The sequence below is a fragment of the Macrosteles quadrilineatus genome, unplaced genomic scaffold (assembly GCF_028750875.1).
Source record: "Macrosteles quadrilineatus isolate MER2022 unplaced genomic scaffold, UCM_ALF_1.0 Scaffold_4__1_contigs__length_99947679, whole genome shotgun sequence".
NCBI lineage: Eukaryota > Metazoa > Arthropoda > Insecta > Hemiptera > Cicadellidae > Macrosteles > Macrosteles quadrilineatus.
The window spans coordinates 31,510,816-31,528,482 of record NW_026542597.1 but is presented as its reverse complement, the minus strand read 5'-3'; the positions used below and the strand labels follow the sequence as shown (position 1 = coordinate 31,528,482).

General features: G+C 34.0%; 1 protein-coding gene across 1 annotated transcript in view; it reads left to right on the top strand.

Annotated features, from left to right (window-relative positions):
- The first annotated feature begins 5,161 nt into the window (after window positions 1-5,161).
- Window positions 5,162-17,667, top strand: part of LOC128992353 (uncharacterized) — a 47,834-nt gene continuing 35,328 nt past the window's right edge. Inside the window, exon 1 of the mRNA XM_054415892.1 lies at window positions 5,162-5,239. The gene's annotated coding sequence lies outside the window, so the exon portion shown is untranslated. The remainder of the gene's footprint in view (window positions 5,240-17,667) is intronic.

The window sequence follows — 17,667 nt, the reverse complement described above, 5'->3', positions numbered from 1 at the left end:
GCTCTATGTGTGGAGGTTCTACTTTGTAAAGTCTCTATGTGTGTAGAGGTTCTACTATGTGGAGGCTCTATGCGTGTCGAGGTTCTACTATGTAGAGGTTCTATGTGTGAAGAGGTTCTACTATGTAGAGGCTCTATGTGTGTAGAGGTTCTACTATGTAGAGGCTCTATGTGTGTAGAGGTTCTACTATGTAGAGTCTCTATGTGTGTAGAGGTTCTACTATGTGGAGGCTCTATGCGTGTCGAGGTTCTACTATGTAGAGGTTCTATGTGTGTAGAGGTTATACTATGTGGAGGTTCTATGTGTGTAGAGGTTCTACTATGTGGAGGCTCTATGCGTGTCGAGGTTCTACTATGTAGAGGTTCTATGTGTGTAGAAGTTCTACTATGTAGAGGTTCTATGTGTGTAGAGGTTCTACTATGTGGAGGCTCTATGCGTGTCGAGGTTCTACTATGTAGAGGTTCTATGTGTGTAGAGGTTATACTATGTAGAGGCTCTATGTGTGTAGAGGTTCTACTATGTAGAGGCTCTATGTGTGTAGAGGTTCTACTATGTAGAGTCTCTATGTTTGTAGAGGTTCTACTATGTAGAGTCTCTATGTGTGTAGAGGTTCTACTATGTAGAGGCTCTATGTGTGTAGAAATTCTACTATGTAGAGGTTCTGTGTGTGTAGAAGTTCTACTATGTAGAGGTTCTATGTGTGTAGAGGTTCTACTATGTAAATGCGTGGATGGTGCTTTAAATAAACGTGTTTATTAACCTTTTGATTCTGGAATTTGATGAAAATGATCTTCCGCTTGAAATAATAGCCCTAGTACAGTAATTTCCAAATCGTATAAAATTAAAAAGTTATAGTGTACTACTATAACTTTCTACTATGTACTAATACTACACTACTACTATGTGTGTCTATGTGTGTGGGGGTTCTACTATGTACCCCCACACATGTATGTAGAGCCCTTGCTCTACATGGTTTTTTTTGCTTAAATGGTTTTTATGTTAATTTTGATTAGCTGGTTATCAAAATTTAATTTGGTGTAGTTGTAGTGAATAGGTGTTATTTGTAAGAATTCATTCTTGATGCCTGGTTTCTGTTGGTAACTTTAATGGTGGTGTTACATTTGTCTATGTAAGTATGTAAAGATTTTTGAAAATATATTCAAATACAAGTGAGCTTTGATCGGTCCCATGGTCACTAGCAATGATTAAATACTAATAAGAAAAACACATGGATAAAATTGGATAATATTTGTATGTAGTTGATCCCATGATAATTTAACAGAAATCCACAGTTCAAGTTAAAAAAAAACGTCTTCAATATTTTAAGAAGGAAGTAAATAAGGTCACCGTTGTTGCCTTTTGTGAATAAACATTTCTTGGCAAGCGAGGAAAATAATTTGATGGGGCAAGTCCAAACACGACGAGCCCATTACAGAAAATCGATGCCTGCTTGAAATCAAATGAGACCAAAGCCGAGAAGGTTGTTCTTAATTTCCTCACAGCCTTACAATGATAAACTTTACTGAAAGCTTTTACATTCATTCAAATATTTTACTAGATAGACTGAAAATAGAATATATCCAATGTTGTTATATGAAAAATTAACAGTGATTTTGTTTATATGATCTGAAAGATATATAATCAATTTGATATCATAAGAAAAATCTTCATTCCAACGTTTTAGTGGCAAACAAGAGATATAATGTAAAACAAACACAAACCTGTTTTAATTCAACCCAAGTAATTTGGCTTACAGTAAATCATGCCCCACCCACGGGGAAAGAGTTCGCAAATGTAACTTTTCGTAACATTATTATTTTTTAAATGATACCTTAATGATGTAAAAATAAAATGTAGTTTAGTTATAAACTAACATACGATTACTTACTATCAGTTTTGTTTCAATTGTTAATTATTTGACCTATTTAGGGGGTTAAACTTTAAGTGAACACTCTTGCCCCAAGCTCCTATACAGGAAATAAATGCATGCAAACTCATTTTCTATGTATCACCATTTTATTAGTAATTTATTAAACATCAAATTATGCAGCCAAAACTAAAAACTGTGCCCATGCTTTGTCTTCCACCAATAGTCTTCTCGCAAGTTTAATTCTTTTTTGTCATCTTGTCATTACAACTTGATTGACTTTTTTCTGTTAACTGATTTAGATTATTATTTTAAATTTGAAAATACTGATCACGTTCCTCCAAAATGACACTCTTCTTACTGTTACTTGAAAACCTTTTCGATGGAATTTATACTGGTCCTCAGGAATAATTAATTTTCAATTTTAGTTTATAAAATATTAAAAACTGAAAAACTGAGTCTGAATTCCTAAAACATTTGAAGGTGACCTTACACATTTTCTCAGAGTACCAAAAATGCCAGTTTTTCTGTCAATTTTTGCTTGGATAATTGAATTGTTTTGACATTATCGAAAAAAAATATTCATATATATACATACACTACATGTATACATACATATTATACAGGGTGATTGATATAAGTGTGCCAGCTATTTTATTCGAAAGTTATAAGAGATATAACAAAATGTTAAATTATAACTGCCTTGGATTTTTTATGTAAAAAACGTTGGTCAAGTTCAACAAATAATTTTAGCCGCCATTTTTCCAATATGGCCACCAACTTGGATTTTTCTTATAGAAGACCCTATATTTTATGATTGTTTTAGAAAGTTAAAAACGTTTTTATCATTGGAATTTTTTCTCTAAAGCTACTCGTTTAGGAGTTACGGCGTGTTAAAACTAAGAAAAAATGACTTGCTGTGTACATTCTGCATCATGTAGCTCCTAAACGAGTATGTTTAGAGCGAAAATGCAACGAGTAAAAAAGTCTTAAAATTGCATCTAGATTCTAACCAGATCATAACACACATAAAAATATTGATTCCATTGTTTCAAAAATGGCCACCATTTTCAAAAATGGCAGGGAAATTTGAAAATTGGAAACACGTGTATTTTATGGTCTTTTTAGGGGTTTCCATAAGAAAAATCCAAGTTGGCGGCCATATTGGAAAAATGGTGGCTAAAATTATGTTTTGACTTGACCAAAATTTTTTAAATACAAAATCCAAGGCAGTTACAATTTAACATTTTGTTATAATATAATATATAGTACATATATAGTACATTCATTCATTTTCTTCTCTTATTTTATTCAAAATGAATTCCTTCTATGCCTTTTAATATTTTCAATCGCAGAGCTTTAGAAAAATATCAAAGGGAAATCATTGTGGTTATTAAGATTGATATCATTCATCTGTTTGCTGGAATAGCACGAGTGTTTGAAGTGTCCGCAAGAGGAGGTCGCGACCTGGTTTTATCGAGCGCTGAGAACACAGTGTCAGTGGCGCTACCTGTAGCGGAGAGAGGAACTAAAAATAGTCAATTTGTGTCGCTCCTAGCGGAGACAGTTATAACTACCTCACATAAAGCAATCTGCCGGTGAAGGCTGGTACTTCTTGCACAAATACATGTGTCTGTGTGTGTGTTTACGGACAGTTGTTTTCAAATTATTTGTTGTTTAGTTACTTTCTCTAGAATTTGGTATGTGGATACTAACTAATTCATGGTAACTTTAGGTATTTTTCAGTTTTTTTATTTTTTTTATTTTAATGGTAGTTTTTTTTCAAAACAACCATAAAATAATAAGAAAAGCGTGTTTTCAAATGGCCCGACCGATTATTGATTTAAATTTAGTATGTTATGATTGTTTCAACTCTAAAGAAAATGGCACAATCCTCATTGCTGTAAAAATTACAGTTAAAAAGTTATTAATTTTCCCATTAAATATCATACGTAGTCCCACTGCTTACCAATGATGAGGGTTGTTGACTAGCTAAAGGGAAAGGTATGTGTCAGATTGCAGATACCGTATCTTTAAAAATTTAATTAATTATTGTCTAATATAGGAATAATAATAAATACCCCCGCCGCAGCAAACCTGCAGACTAAGCGAATTTCCATTAGCCTGATAGGATTTCACATTAAAATGCCTCCTTAAAAATATCATATTTATTCCCTATTTAAATAGAATTAGTTTAACGAGTACTTAGGTTTGCTGCCACAGGGAGGGTAAAAAGGTGTTTTTTTATGTTAATAGTTTAGTAAGAAATGAATGTATTTTCCAAATTCGATCAAAATATGTTCATAAACAAGTAAACTACACCAGTTTACTTATTCTCCATAAGAATAACATAGGGATTTTAAATTTACAATTTATTGGAATTTCCCCTGTAACCATTAGGCGCACAATAACGCTTCAATATACTAAATTATTTGGTTTTTTAAGCTCTACAAAATGGATTGGAAATAAATTGTAAAATTTTGTGTTTTTAGGGTCAAAAATGGGAAAACCCTATTTTTACCCCATAAAACCCCCCATAAACCCCCGTTCCCATAGTCCGATCATGCTGGTTCGCGAACTCGTTCGAATAAATGTAGGTTTACACGTTTGTACCAAATTTCATCAAAATCGGACCATTTTTGCTCGAGTTATCGTGCTGACGGACACATATATATATGAATTTGAACGGATGGTGTTTTTGGCCTCTAGGGACCTCAAAACGAAAAAATAAATCGGTCCCGGGTGTCTACCATGAGTACTACGGTAATAGGTTATTCCCTATATGGGAAATTCGCTAAAACAAATTATCAGAAGAATTATGACCTTAAAATACTAAAACATCTAAATACAGCTAACCTAAAGCATAGTAGGATAAATTAAATTAGTTTAATGTTGTTACAGTGCCATTATTTTTAACCATTATTATTGCAATAAGATAAAGACAGACAAATGAAATTATATGTTAGTAACGCGTACACGTGATTGTCATACAAATAAGTATAATGAACATCTTTGCTCTTTTGTTTAAGAAATACAATCGTTACCTGTATTGTAAAATCTTTTGAAGTAAATTGTAAAAAACCCTACTGATATGTATTGGCAATAAAACATATTGAAAAAAGGTAGGTTCATTTTAAGTACAAACTTAAGAATTAAAATTGAATCCAAACTTATGAGCTTTAATTTACAACTCCAGCAGGTGGCTCTATCTGCTTGATTGCAACGCAACCTAGTGGCGACGGACGGGACTAGAGCGCAGACGCAATCAGTTTCCTAGGTAACCGTGCCACTCCGCACGCACGCAGCCAGAGTACAACAGGTGACGCGAAACCGTCACCAGTGTAGCTACGCACTAACCTCCCCCGTGCCCAGGTACATATTGTAGCTGTGTTGTAGTTTTAGTCAGGAGTGTGTAGTACGAGGTGACTGTGTCTGGTATTAGCTGAACATCAACATAGCACAACAGATGGTGTGTAGTGTATAGGTAGTCCGTGTAGCTACGCACTAACCTCCCCTGTGCCCAGGTACATATTGTAGCTGTGTTGTAGTTTTAGTCAGGAGTGTGTAGTACGAGGTGACTGTGTCTGGTATTAGCTGAACATCAACATAGCTCAACAGGTGGTGTGTAGTGAATAGGTAGTCCGTGTAGCTACGCACTAACCTCCCCTGTGCCCAGGTACATATTGTAGCTGTGTTGTAGTTTTAGTCAGGAGTGTGTAGTACGAGGTGACTGTGTCTGGTATTAGCTGAACATCAACATAGCTCAACAGGTGGTGTGTAGTGAATAGGTAGTCCGTGTAGCTACGCACTAACCTCCCCTGTGCCCAGGTACATATTGTAGCTGTGTTGTAGTTTTAGTCAGGAGTGTGTAGTACGAGGTGACTGTGTCTGGTATTAGCTGAACATCAACATAGCTCAACAGGTGGTGTGTAGTGTATAGGTTCGTCAGTGTAGCTACGCACTAACCTCCCCCGTGCCCAGGTACATATTGTAGCTGTGTTGTAGTTTTAGTCAGGAGTGTGTAGTACGAGGTGACTGTGTCTGGTATTAGCTGAACATCAACATAGCTCAACAGGTGGTGTGTAGTGAATAGGTAGTCCGTGTAGCTACGCACTAACCTCCCCTGTGCCCAGGTACATATTGTAGCTGTGTTGTAGTTGTAGTCAGGAGTGTGTAGTACGAGGTGACTGTGTCTGGTATTAGCTGAACATCAACATTGCTCAACAGGTGGTGTGTAGTGAATAGGTACGTTAGTGTAGCTACGCACTAACCTCCCCCGTGCCCAGGTACATATTGTAGCTGTGTTGTAGTTGTAGTCAAGAGTGTAGTACGAGGTGACTGTGTCTGGTATTAGCTGAACATCAACATAGCTCAACAAGTGGTGTGTTGTGTATAGGTACGTCAGTGTAGCTACGCATTAACCTCCCCTGTGCCCAGGTACATATTGTAGCTGTGTTGTAGTTGTAGTCAAGAGTGTAGTACGAGGTGACTGTGTCTGGTATTAGCTGAACATCAACATTGCTCAACAGGTGGTGTGTAGTGAATAGGTACGTTAGTGTAGCTACGCACTAACCTCCCCCGTGCCCAGGTACATATTGTAGCTGTGTTGTAGTTGTAGTCAAGAGTGTAGTACGAGGTGACTGTGTCTGGTATTAGCTGAACATCAACATAGCTCAACAAGTGGTGTGTTGTGTATAGGTACGTCAGTGTAGCTACGCATTAACCTCCCTTGTGTCCAGGTACATATTGTAGCTGTGTTGTAGTTGTAGTCAAGAGTGTAGTACGAGGTGACTGTGTCTGGTATTAGCTGAACATCAACATAGCTCAACAAGTGGTGTGTTGTGTATAGGTACGTCAGTGTAGCTACGCATTAACCTCCCTTGTGTCCAGGTACATATTGTAGCTGTGTTGTAGTTGTAGTCAAGAGTGTAGTACGAGGTGACTGTGTCTGGTATTAGCTGAACATCAACATAGCTCAACAAGTGGTGTGTTGTGTATAGGTACGTCAGTGTAGCTACGCACTAACCTCCCTTGTGTCCAGGTACATATTGTAGATGAGTTGTAGTTGTAGTCAGGAGTGTGTAGTACGAGGTGACTGTGTCTGGTATTAGCTGAACATCAACATAGCTCAACAGGTGGTGTGTAGGTGAATAGGTAGGTGTAGTGAAGGTGTAGGAATAGGTCAGTGTAGCTACGCACTAACCTCCCCCGTTCCCAGGTACATATTGTAGCTGTACTGTAGTCAGGTGTATGTAGTACGAGGTGACTGTGTCTGGTATTAGCTGAACATCAACATAGCTCAACAGGTGGTGTGTAGTGAATAGGTACGTCAGTGTAGCTACGCACTAACCTCCCCTGTGTCCAGGTACATATTGTAGCTGTACTGTAGTCAGGTGTATGTAGTACGAGGTGACTGTGTCTGGTATTAGCTGAACATCAACATAGCTCAACAGGTGGTGTGTAGTGAATAGGTAGTCCGTGTAGCTACGCACTAACCTCCCCTGTGTCCAGGTACATATTGTAGCTGTAGTGCTGTAGTGTAGTCAGTATTGTGTAGTATGCGGTGACTAAATGGTAGTAATTTAATTTGTAGTCGAATTTTTAATTGTAACTGGATGACCGAAGGTAAATAAACCATTTTTCATTCCTAACCACTTCAGAGGCATTTCCACAAATATCATGATGCCAAAAAAATAAATATTGTCCATGGCGTATTCGATTAACAAATCGAATACATTCCTCCCTTGTAGAAGTAGTATCCAAGAGGTTAAAACCAAGCAAATTAAGTCCTTACCATAAGCAACATAATTTTACATTGATCGTTTGACTGATCTATTACACCTTACAAATATTTGAAGGAAGGAAATAAGATTTTGAACAATAATATCGCATTAATGAAAAAATATAAATTCTTCTTACCTGATTTCATATTAAAGTATACCACATTGTACATTTCACATGTTCTATACTTGGGTTTTCAAGTTCTGAAGTAAAGTTCTCTTGTCAAGACTTTGTAGACAAGTTTAACTCCCTGTAAGAATCTGAGAGCTCGTGTAAGATGTTATCATTTATGCATCACAGTTTCGTGTCTAAAGCCAATCCAGTCTTGTCTCATGTAGTGATTGTATCTTAGTTCAGGTGTTTGTTCTACATCTTAAACAATGTCAACGTTTATCCACTTATAAATAAATCAACATTGGTAAATTAAATGTATAATTCTTAGATCAAAATTCTATATTAGTTTCTTCCCTGTAGGGAATTTCTTTTAGAAATTGACAGAAATATACAGGAAATAAGTTGTTTATTAAAAGATGTTTTCTTTAAAATTAGTGTTTGGCTTGATAAATGACCAGTTTTTAAAACTAACAACAAAACCTAAAATGGCTTTCAGTTTAAATCAGTAATTAATTACTTGTAAATCTAAAGATATAAACTCACATTAGACTTTATCATCTTGGTAGGAACTAGGGTAACTATTGGGAAGATAACCACGCCCACGACGGGAAATATATTCTTCTGTGAAGTGAGATTGGCAACAATACAATCAGCTGGGTCTCAAGTTGCAGCTAAATATTTTTGAGATAATTTTTTTTATATTTATTTACTTATTTATTTATTTATTTCGACAGCAATTGCCAATTTACAAAATAATACATGAGATAGATATACATGCAACAAGATTTCAAAATACAAAAGAAAATATGGTATGGATGCGTAAGAAATTATGGTGCACTAATGACTTTCCCCGAGCAAATCTTGGTCCCCAGGTACTTATATACAGTTTAAAATATACTTTATATTATACTTTATACAGTTCAAAATATACTTTATATCATACTTTATACAGTTAAAAAACCAACAGGAATAAAAAAAACAGAAATAATAAAATAAATATGAATAAAATCGGAAAGAAAACAACAAGCCCTTTACAAAAATAAACCAATCACTAACATAACATAAACCTGATTCCGGCATATCAATAAAGATGGTTTCTCCAATAGGTAGTATACTTCATTCATCCACCCATTGAACATTAAATCATTGGCTTTGAATACTTCCCTTTGACTTCTCATACAACTGTAAAGTCTAAAAATAGTTTCAAGTATGTGTTCATTTACATCTGAGTGCGCTCATGTAGACTAGTTTTAGAGTTAGTTAGACAGTGGGCACTTACAATAGCAGAACTCAATCAATTGTTTGGTTATATAATGATTATTTTATTCAATTGGTTTCAAAATTGGCAAAAAAATACTATAAATCAATGGGAACCATACAAAAATATTTTACACATACCGAACAGAAACACACCTTAACCCATCTTTAATTTATCCATTACGGTACATCAAAACATTACATGAATTAGGATGTTATTTTCAACATGATAAATTTTATTTTGTATCTGTTACTGACTTAGAAAATTGTTTAAATGTTTCAATTCAAATCCAGGAGTTTTGATAGTTCTAAAAATTGTCGACTTCTCAAAATGTACTTTGAGGTTCGTAACTTTTGACACGACTATAAACAATACTCGTGTGTGTTTGGCCACATGTTGATACTGTACAGTAACTTTTTACATAATCGAGCTGAATAATACTATTAACATGCGGACCACGGGGGAACAATACAAACTTGTAATGACTCTATTATTGTAACGATCCACAAAACAAACATGTTTTACGTCAGCCAGAGTCTTCTTTATTTTAATTCATCTTTATTTTCCTACAGTCACCTGACAAAGTGGTCTCCCTTGCACTGATTATAGGCACAGAAAGTTGCTAAATGCTGCATCTACTTACTTTTGCCACACACTTTTTTTCTGCCGCTCTCCAGTATTCGAACCAAACAACACAAAACATATTGCTTTTATTAGGCTCGTACGCGTACGCTTGAAAATAAGCTGGCAACACTTACAGTACGATCAGCTGGTGCAGCGTTTCCCATTTCGTTCAATGTTTGGATTTAACCTAACCTAAAAACGTGTTGTTCAGTGTTTGAAAGACTAATTATTTATATGCTTTATAGTAACTGTAGGAAAAATATAATCTACAATATATCTACTCGCCTACGGCTCGTGCGTAAATATTTTCTCTCGTATGCATCAAAGTGCCACTTCACCCACTAGTTTACACAAATAACTGTTTATTTCATACTGTTATTTTTGCATAACGAAAATATTTTTTCATTTCAGTTGATTTTGCATTTAACTCCTGTAAAATGGAAAAAAATATATTATAACAGTTAAGCCGTACCGTATATGAATATTGAATTTTACTTGGAACAATTTGTAAGACAATTTTCAAATAACGAAAAATAGTTAACTGCAGGTAATATTTTTTGGAAGTTTTCCCCCACTGGCAATCATATTTTGATATTATATTAAACTAGCAGAGTACCCGTCCTTCGTACGGGGTTGGAATATAAGTATAAAATGATTATTGCAGTTATACTCAAGCTTTGCGTTTGCAATAAGGGAGGACACAGTTTGATAAAATTTGCTTTTTTAAATTTACAGTATTCTATAGTATTACACATCTACCATAGCCATAATGTTCTACCACTTCATCTAAACAATAGAGAAAAATAAATTATCAACAATTCGCTAAATATCACAAATTATTCATGAAATGAAAAACATAAACATAACTGTAAACAATCTTACTTTGACTTTGTTTTTTGTTGCTGATTAGTTAAAATTAGCTGTTTTCATAAATGCAAAAAAATAGTGCTGCACCCTGTTGGTAAATCTTATAACTTTTTAATGCTTTTCCATATCATAGAACCAACTATTTTAGTTGAAACAGCTGACTAAATTCTTTAATTCCCTTTAAATAGGAATACTCATAAGGTTAACATGGGGAATTACAGAGCCACTGGGGTGGAGCCCGAAAGGATTTTTGAGATAAGAATATGCCTATATGTTAATCGGGCATGTAAGCTATCATCATGCCAAATTTCAGCCCAATCCGTCCAGTGGTTTATGCGTGATTGAACTTCAAACACACAAACAAACAAACAAACACACAAACTTTCACATTTATAATATTAGTAAGATAAGATGTATTGTAATTGGTTATGATATTGAGTATTGAAACATAAAAATAAACATTTTAATATCTCCATACGTAGTTTCATATTAGAACAATAATATTAACGAAAACCATATTTATCCTCATACTTTAGTACGATATAATAGTATTTTTTCAGTACATACCTCAAACTTCAAACACACAAACAAACAAACAAACACACAAACTTTCACATTTATAATATTAGTAAGATAAGATGTATTGTAATTGGTTATGATATTGAGTATTGAAACATAAAAATAAACATTTTAATATCTCCATACGTAGTTTCATATTAGAACAATAATATTAACGAAAACCATATTTATCCTCATACTTTAGTACGATATAATAGTATTTTTTCAGTACATACCTCCAAAAGTATGTTTCTACTTTTTCTTAAACACTTTTTTTTAATACTTTTTCTTTTTTGTTCTCGTGTTCTTAAACATTTTATCCCGCTTGTATGAACATGCAGTTTGCTATTAATATTACAACCGATTAAGTTCTTTAAACAGTAGAAAATCAATAACACAATTTCATATTACGACAAAGCGAAATATGCGAAGCATCGTGAAGCCGCAACTATTTTTAATTGTGTTTCAAACTGTTGAGCGCAAAAAAACACAAACAATCGAGATGGACGAAAACGTATTTAGTGGATGCGATTGCAAAATTCTCTGCGACAATTATTGGAAAACAGAACTGACGTGGTATTGATATGACGAGTATAACGGTTTTTGCCAATCAATTACTGAATTTTATAAAACAATCAAATCGTCGCATCAGATTTTTGAACGTGTATGTAAAATTGAATTTCCATATTTTCATTTATTTTGTTTTTAGTTCTCGAATAGATGGCAATCATTCGTGTTGTATCGATGATGTAAAATATTTCGAAATAAAGTTAATTTTACTTTTACTTTATCATACTACACCACATAATTTATTATGAGATGGTTACAGTACTAAGCGTTTTGGATAAGCTACAAATTATTTTTTAAATCGAAATTACACAAACCAAATTGTTTTTTTCCAGCGGTGTTAAATCTTTAATATTAGAACGAAAAAAACTGTTTTCAGAACAAATCTATTCCATCGTTATGATATAAAGGCACCAAATTACTCTTCTCAAAACCAGTATTTAGTTTGAAAATTATTCTTTACAATATAACTGCTTGCATGGACTATAAGATCTTTTATGAAGTTTAATTAATATATTTACAACCAAATCAAAGTATTTAAGATTATCGAAGGCTAGATATTTGTTGTGTGTTTTTTTAAGGTTGTAGGGATACAAGTTAGTTTTTTGCGCTAGTTTACGTAGTTTTATCCAAACAATTTTCCATTTTACTTTTCTTCCTAGTTTTTAATTCTCTCTCATGACTAACCGGTGGCGTATCACAATTGAATACGTTTCCTCAATATACTCGACCTTGTTTAACGGGTTGACTAGACTAGATTATACAATACAATACGTAAAGATCGGCACTAATTTGATATTAGGCATACTCCACTTAACAAAAAAAAATGAAACCATTAAAGTTCCATAGCTCCATGGAGCCTAATTCAGATCTTTATAAAGCCCGGAAGCTTAAGTGAAGTTAATGAACCTCTGGCACAACACGTCACGGTTAGTGAATCTTTGTGAGGAACACTTTGGAGTTTAGAGGCTTGAGTGGTGTGTGGTGAGGCAGACAGATACTAATGTACTCAGGCTCACCCTTGCTGAGGTTAGGATCACTCTGTTCTCGTCAAAAATCACAAGTGTGAGTTAACAATTTGTTTGCACTTATTGGGAGATGGGTTATAGATATCTTTCGTATTAGCGCTACACGAGTTGGTGCAAGTATAAAAAGCATCTTTAGGTCTACAGTATTTCGGTACACGCATTATTACTTAAACTGTAAATAATAATTTTCACAGTATAGATCAAGTGTAAATAAATTTGAATTTTACACTTGGTTGAGATGGTGAAGTCCTGATCTTCTTACTGTTTCTTCTTAGCAAAATTATAAGTGATAAAAATAGCTAAGTTGATCATTAGTACTTACATCGGCACTCTTCTTGACTTTTGGCTGTCAAAGTAGACTTGCAACCGATATAAACCAGCTTAAGTGAACTTTTTTGTTGAATGAACCACTCACAGGATATGTTATAAGGCTACTTTAAATGCGTTCTTGACGATTAAATATGTTTGTCCTAGTTTCACCTATTCAAGTTTTAAGATAAATTGATGCTTGAAAGCCAATAATTCAACTTTTTGTGACTGCATAAAGAAACCCCCTCATAGTGGTTCACGAGAAGATGTATTTAAAAGTTTCAAACCTAATGTTCAATAAACATTAAGTTAATTATTATCTAATTGAAATAAAATTAATTTAGTTCAAGAACCTCAGTCCGATTATTCATTAGAAAATATCTAGTTAAAAACTCCTGTATAATAATGTTTTTGTATCGTCTTTCGAATAGAGATCCAGCAAGCTAAGGTTCGTCAAGATAATTACTGGTGCGTTACAATTGCAATTGGTTAGATGTTTTGTAGCAATACGCATCAACTACACTACACTAAACACTTGAATTCTAACAAATTATTCTTGTTTGTCACTATTTGTTTGCATCTAGCCTCATAATAACGAGGAATATTTTCAATGTTCAACATTCTGATAGTGATACACTACTAGGCTTATGTTGTAAACCGTTACACCAGAACTGTAATATCGTTAACATGAAAGCCACTAGGTTGTTACAACTTGTAATGGCTTCATTGTTGGTAGGAAGACTGTTCGATCGTCATAAAATGCTAACATAAGTAGTTTTATACTTTCAGTTAGCCTATATTACAATTTTGGTTTTATAAACACAACATATTGCTAACTCAAAAAGTTCATTATTTTATCTTGCAATAACAATTTAGACTCAAAACAGATCTGAAGACCTCAGTCGCTAAGTCATGAATTATTCCATTTATTTATGCGATTATTTACAGAGCTCAGTCCCTATTTCTTTCATCTCTAAGTTTGAATTCTTCGTTTTTGAGTTCCGATGTAAACCGTCTAAAATTGAATATAAGAAACTCTTTTATTATGACGTATTTCCTGACGGTTTTAGAAAACTAATAGATATTATAGGGAGTGATTCGTGAAATAAAATTGGTTTATTTGAGTTTTTGTTTAGGTAGCTTAGGATTGATTCTTGTTCTCACTGTGATTCTTGTTCACTTGTTACTGGATTCTAGGCAATAAATCTCTTTATGCTAGAAAATTTGTATTGTTTATTTGTATTCGTCTGTTATTCTGTAAAACAGTTTTTACTTGGAAGCGCTCAAGACTAATAGGTATTTTGATTTGTTTAGTTTTAATTTGTGACTGAAAATACCCCTAAACTCGAAACCAACTATTTAACAATATTTAAACAATATAAGAAAAGTATTACAAAGAGTTGAATAGACAAGAGATTTATAATATTTCCCTACCTATTTATGTGTATTATTCTTGTCAAGGTTTACACCCGTGACATAAAATAACCCCAAACACGTTAAACAGATATAAAATAACATTTAAACAAAAACAAGTAACATCGTAAAGACAATAAGTATGCATTTACTATTCAAACAAGAAGTGTCTCATCTTCCAAGGAAGGAGACCCATAACTGTTAGCTTAAGAAGCCTTACATAAAGGATTATGAGGCAGAAAACAGTGTAATACGACAAGACGATGAAATTAGGGCTTCTTGGCTCAGCTTTCTAAGAGAGCTAAAGTACGATTGTACTGACAATTTTTTTAAGGCAGCACGGAGGGGGCATATCTGTAAGTAGTTGGTAGTTTTATTTTTTTGCAATGGTTTGCCATTCTCTGTAATTACGGTTGTAGTAGATAGTACTGTAGTACTGAGGTAGTTTGTACAGTTGTAATATTTAAGGAATTTAGACATTAAACTCTGTCTCAACAATCTGCCACATAGGCTACTGGGATGGCATGGGATTATTGAAAATAATAAAAACACTAGCCTATAAGATAAAAAAAGTCAGCAAATGTTGTCTTAGAGTATATTATATAGAGTATATAGGAGTTTATGTATCGTTTCCATAACAAATAATGTACCGGTATATTAAATATACGTATTAGGATTAGATGGATCTATATTTACCTACGTTGTTGTATAACGTTGTAAAATAAACAGTAGGCCTACTCGGAATCGAAATTTTTTATATTTACAATTTTTTTATTGAAATTTAAGTAATTTTAAGTACCATTAATTATTAAATGAAATGTAATTTGTAATTATATTATCCTACTTGCGTCTTCAATCCCCTTTGCGAACTGCACTTGAGAACATTGTAAACAGTTTTATTGATAAGTCACCAGTTTTATATCTTATAAACCAGTAAAACTGTTTTCTTCGCGAACTCTTCGCCAACTTTGGCGATGAGTATTTGTATTGAGAAGAATGCAAGCACCAATATTTTAGCTGAATTCCCATATAGGGATTACTAGAAGTCAGTAAGTGGTAGTAAGTGGTCAAAAACTCGACCAAAAAAAATGTAATGTACAGACTTTCTCTATTTTCACCCCAAGCTGTAAATTAATGATTATGTAGCAGTCTTCCATTTGTTTCGATTTTGCTGTTTATTTATCGTTTTAATTTAGTCAACAGCATGGCAACCTTATTTTTTTTAATTTTAAATTAATTTGTTGTACTTATTTTTGAGCCTATTTTAATTAAAGGGATTCTGCACTTCTAAATGAAAATATCTTTCTAACAGTATGCGTAGATTTTAGATTTTTTCCTGCTATCCACACGAGCTGAGAAAAATTGTTAGTTATATTCCAGTACCTATAATCGCTTTTTGGCATCTAAAGAACTCCATTTTTACAACATTGGCATTATCGGTACACAGTAGTGTGAAACATTAATTTAACAGACTAACTCCGATCTTCTGCTCATGTTGTTAATGTCACGGTGTTATTGTTATTCTAGGTAACTCGCAGTAGTAACCAGCTTAAATGTTTACCTACTGACCGATCCACGTTTGGTTGGCGCGCGTGCAGGAACATTCCGTTTCATGGCTTCTGTCTTCGATCTCGCCCTTTCATTATTAATCAGACTATTGTGGGCAGTAAAATTGATACTTGGATTCAATCTGATAAAAATAACTGGGCCATATGAGATAATTAGGTGAACTGTAGCATCCGCGTCTGCATTTTGACACCTGCGCACTATTTAGTTGGTGTTATCCAATTAGTTGATATTTATTCTAAAACTGGTTACCACTTAAACATGGGCGTGGATAGTCTATTTCTATTTATATTCAAGTATTAAACTTACTCCGTGTGGATTTATCTTTTCATCATGTGGCTCAGTGTTGGTCATGGGAGTCGATTTGAATGTTGGCATCATGTTTTCAACGAACTTATTTTAACTGCCTAACTGGATACCTTGTACATTACTGTTCGTCATTAGGTATGTCTCCATTCATACTTGGCTTAAAAGACATACATCGGTATAAGTAAAGGCTTAAAGTATTTACACTATTCAAATTTAATTTATACACTGACTAACATTTTTTTATTTAACTCTTTAGACTTTCACGTTAGTAAATCCAGAGTACAGACAGGGTTTACGGGACGTACACAGATTATACCTATACGAGTTACAAAGCTAAATACCATTTCAAGGGACATCCCTCAGCCATTAAGTAATAAATATATTTCTTCTAAGTCATCATTATTGTTAACATTTGCATAGTGTTTCGTTCGAAATATTTTCTATGAGCTCCTATAATACCCAGAGGAATTCCCCAACAATATGAATTGAACGCATGCCGCACTGAGCCAGGCTATAGTACATGTTACACGTTAGTTATGGCGGCAGCTCCAAGTAATGGTGTTTTGAGGGTGGGACGGTCATATCTACCCCATAAACATTCACAACAGCCTCCCATACGCGTTAAACTGTACAAATTGTATTGAGGACATTATTCATCGCGTACCAACAACATAATCCTACACGAGTCTAGATTTATCGCATGTAATTCATGCGTAAATTTGTCACTTGCGGTTTTCCTAACTGATGAGTTTATAGAGAGGGTGGAATAAAACTTATAAATATGTAGGTTTTTATTTTTATGATACTTAGATGTACGATGTTGTTGTATGTTTTATATGCACCTTGTTTTACCTATAAACATAACGTAAAACTCTAAAAAAAGTTTTTGTTATATAACTGGTTTTAAGTCAAAATCATTTCCCCTCATATTATGAGAATGTATAAAGCATTTTATTTTCAATTAACTGTATTTTTCATACTTGTTTTTAAAAAATCTGTAACGGAATTTTTTTGACTGATCTGTTTTGAGTCTAAGTTGTTATTCCAAGATCAAATGATGAACTTTTTGAGTTAGCAATATGTTGTGTGTATATAAACCAAAAATGTAATATAGGCTAACTGAAAGTATAAAACTACTTATGTTAGCATTTTATGACGATCGAACAGCCTTCCTACCAACAGTGAAGCCATTACAAGTTGTAATAACCTAGACTCGCATGTTAACGATATTACAGCTCTGGTGTAACGGTTTACAATATGAAGTTTAGCTTAGAAAACTATATGAAGCGTGGCTGGTTTAGCAGTTAGTTGACGCAGGAAGTTGACATTTCAATCAAAACCATAGTTTAGGCATTTTGTGAACTCCACCAAAAAAGTCCAAACCAAAATTATGTGAGAAGCAGATC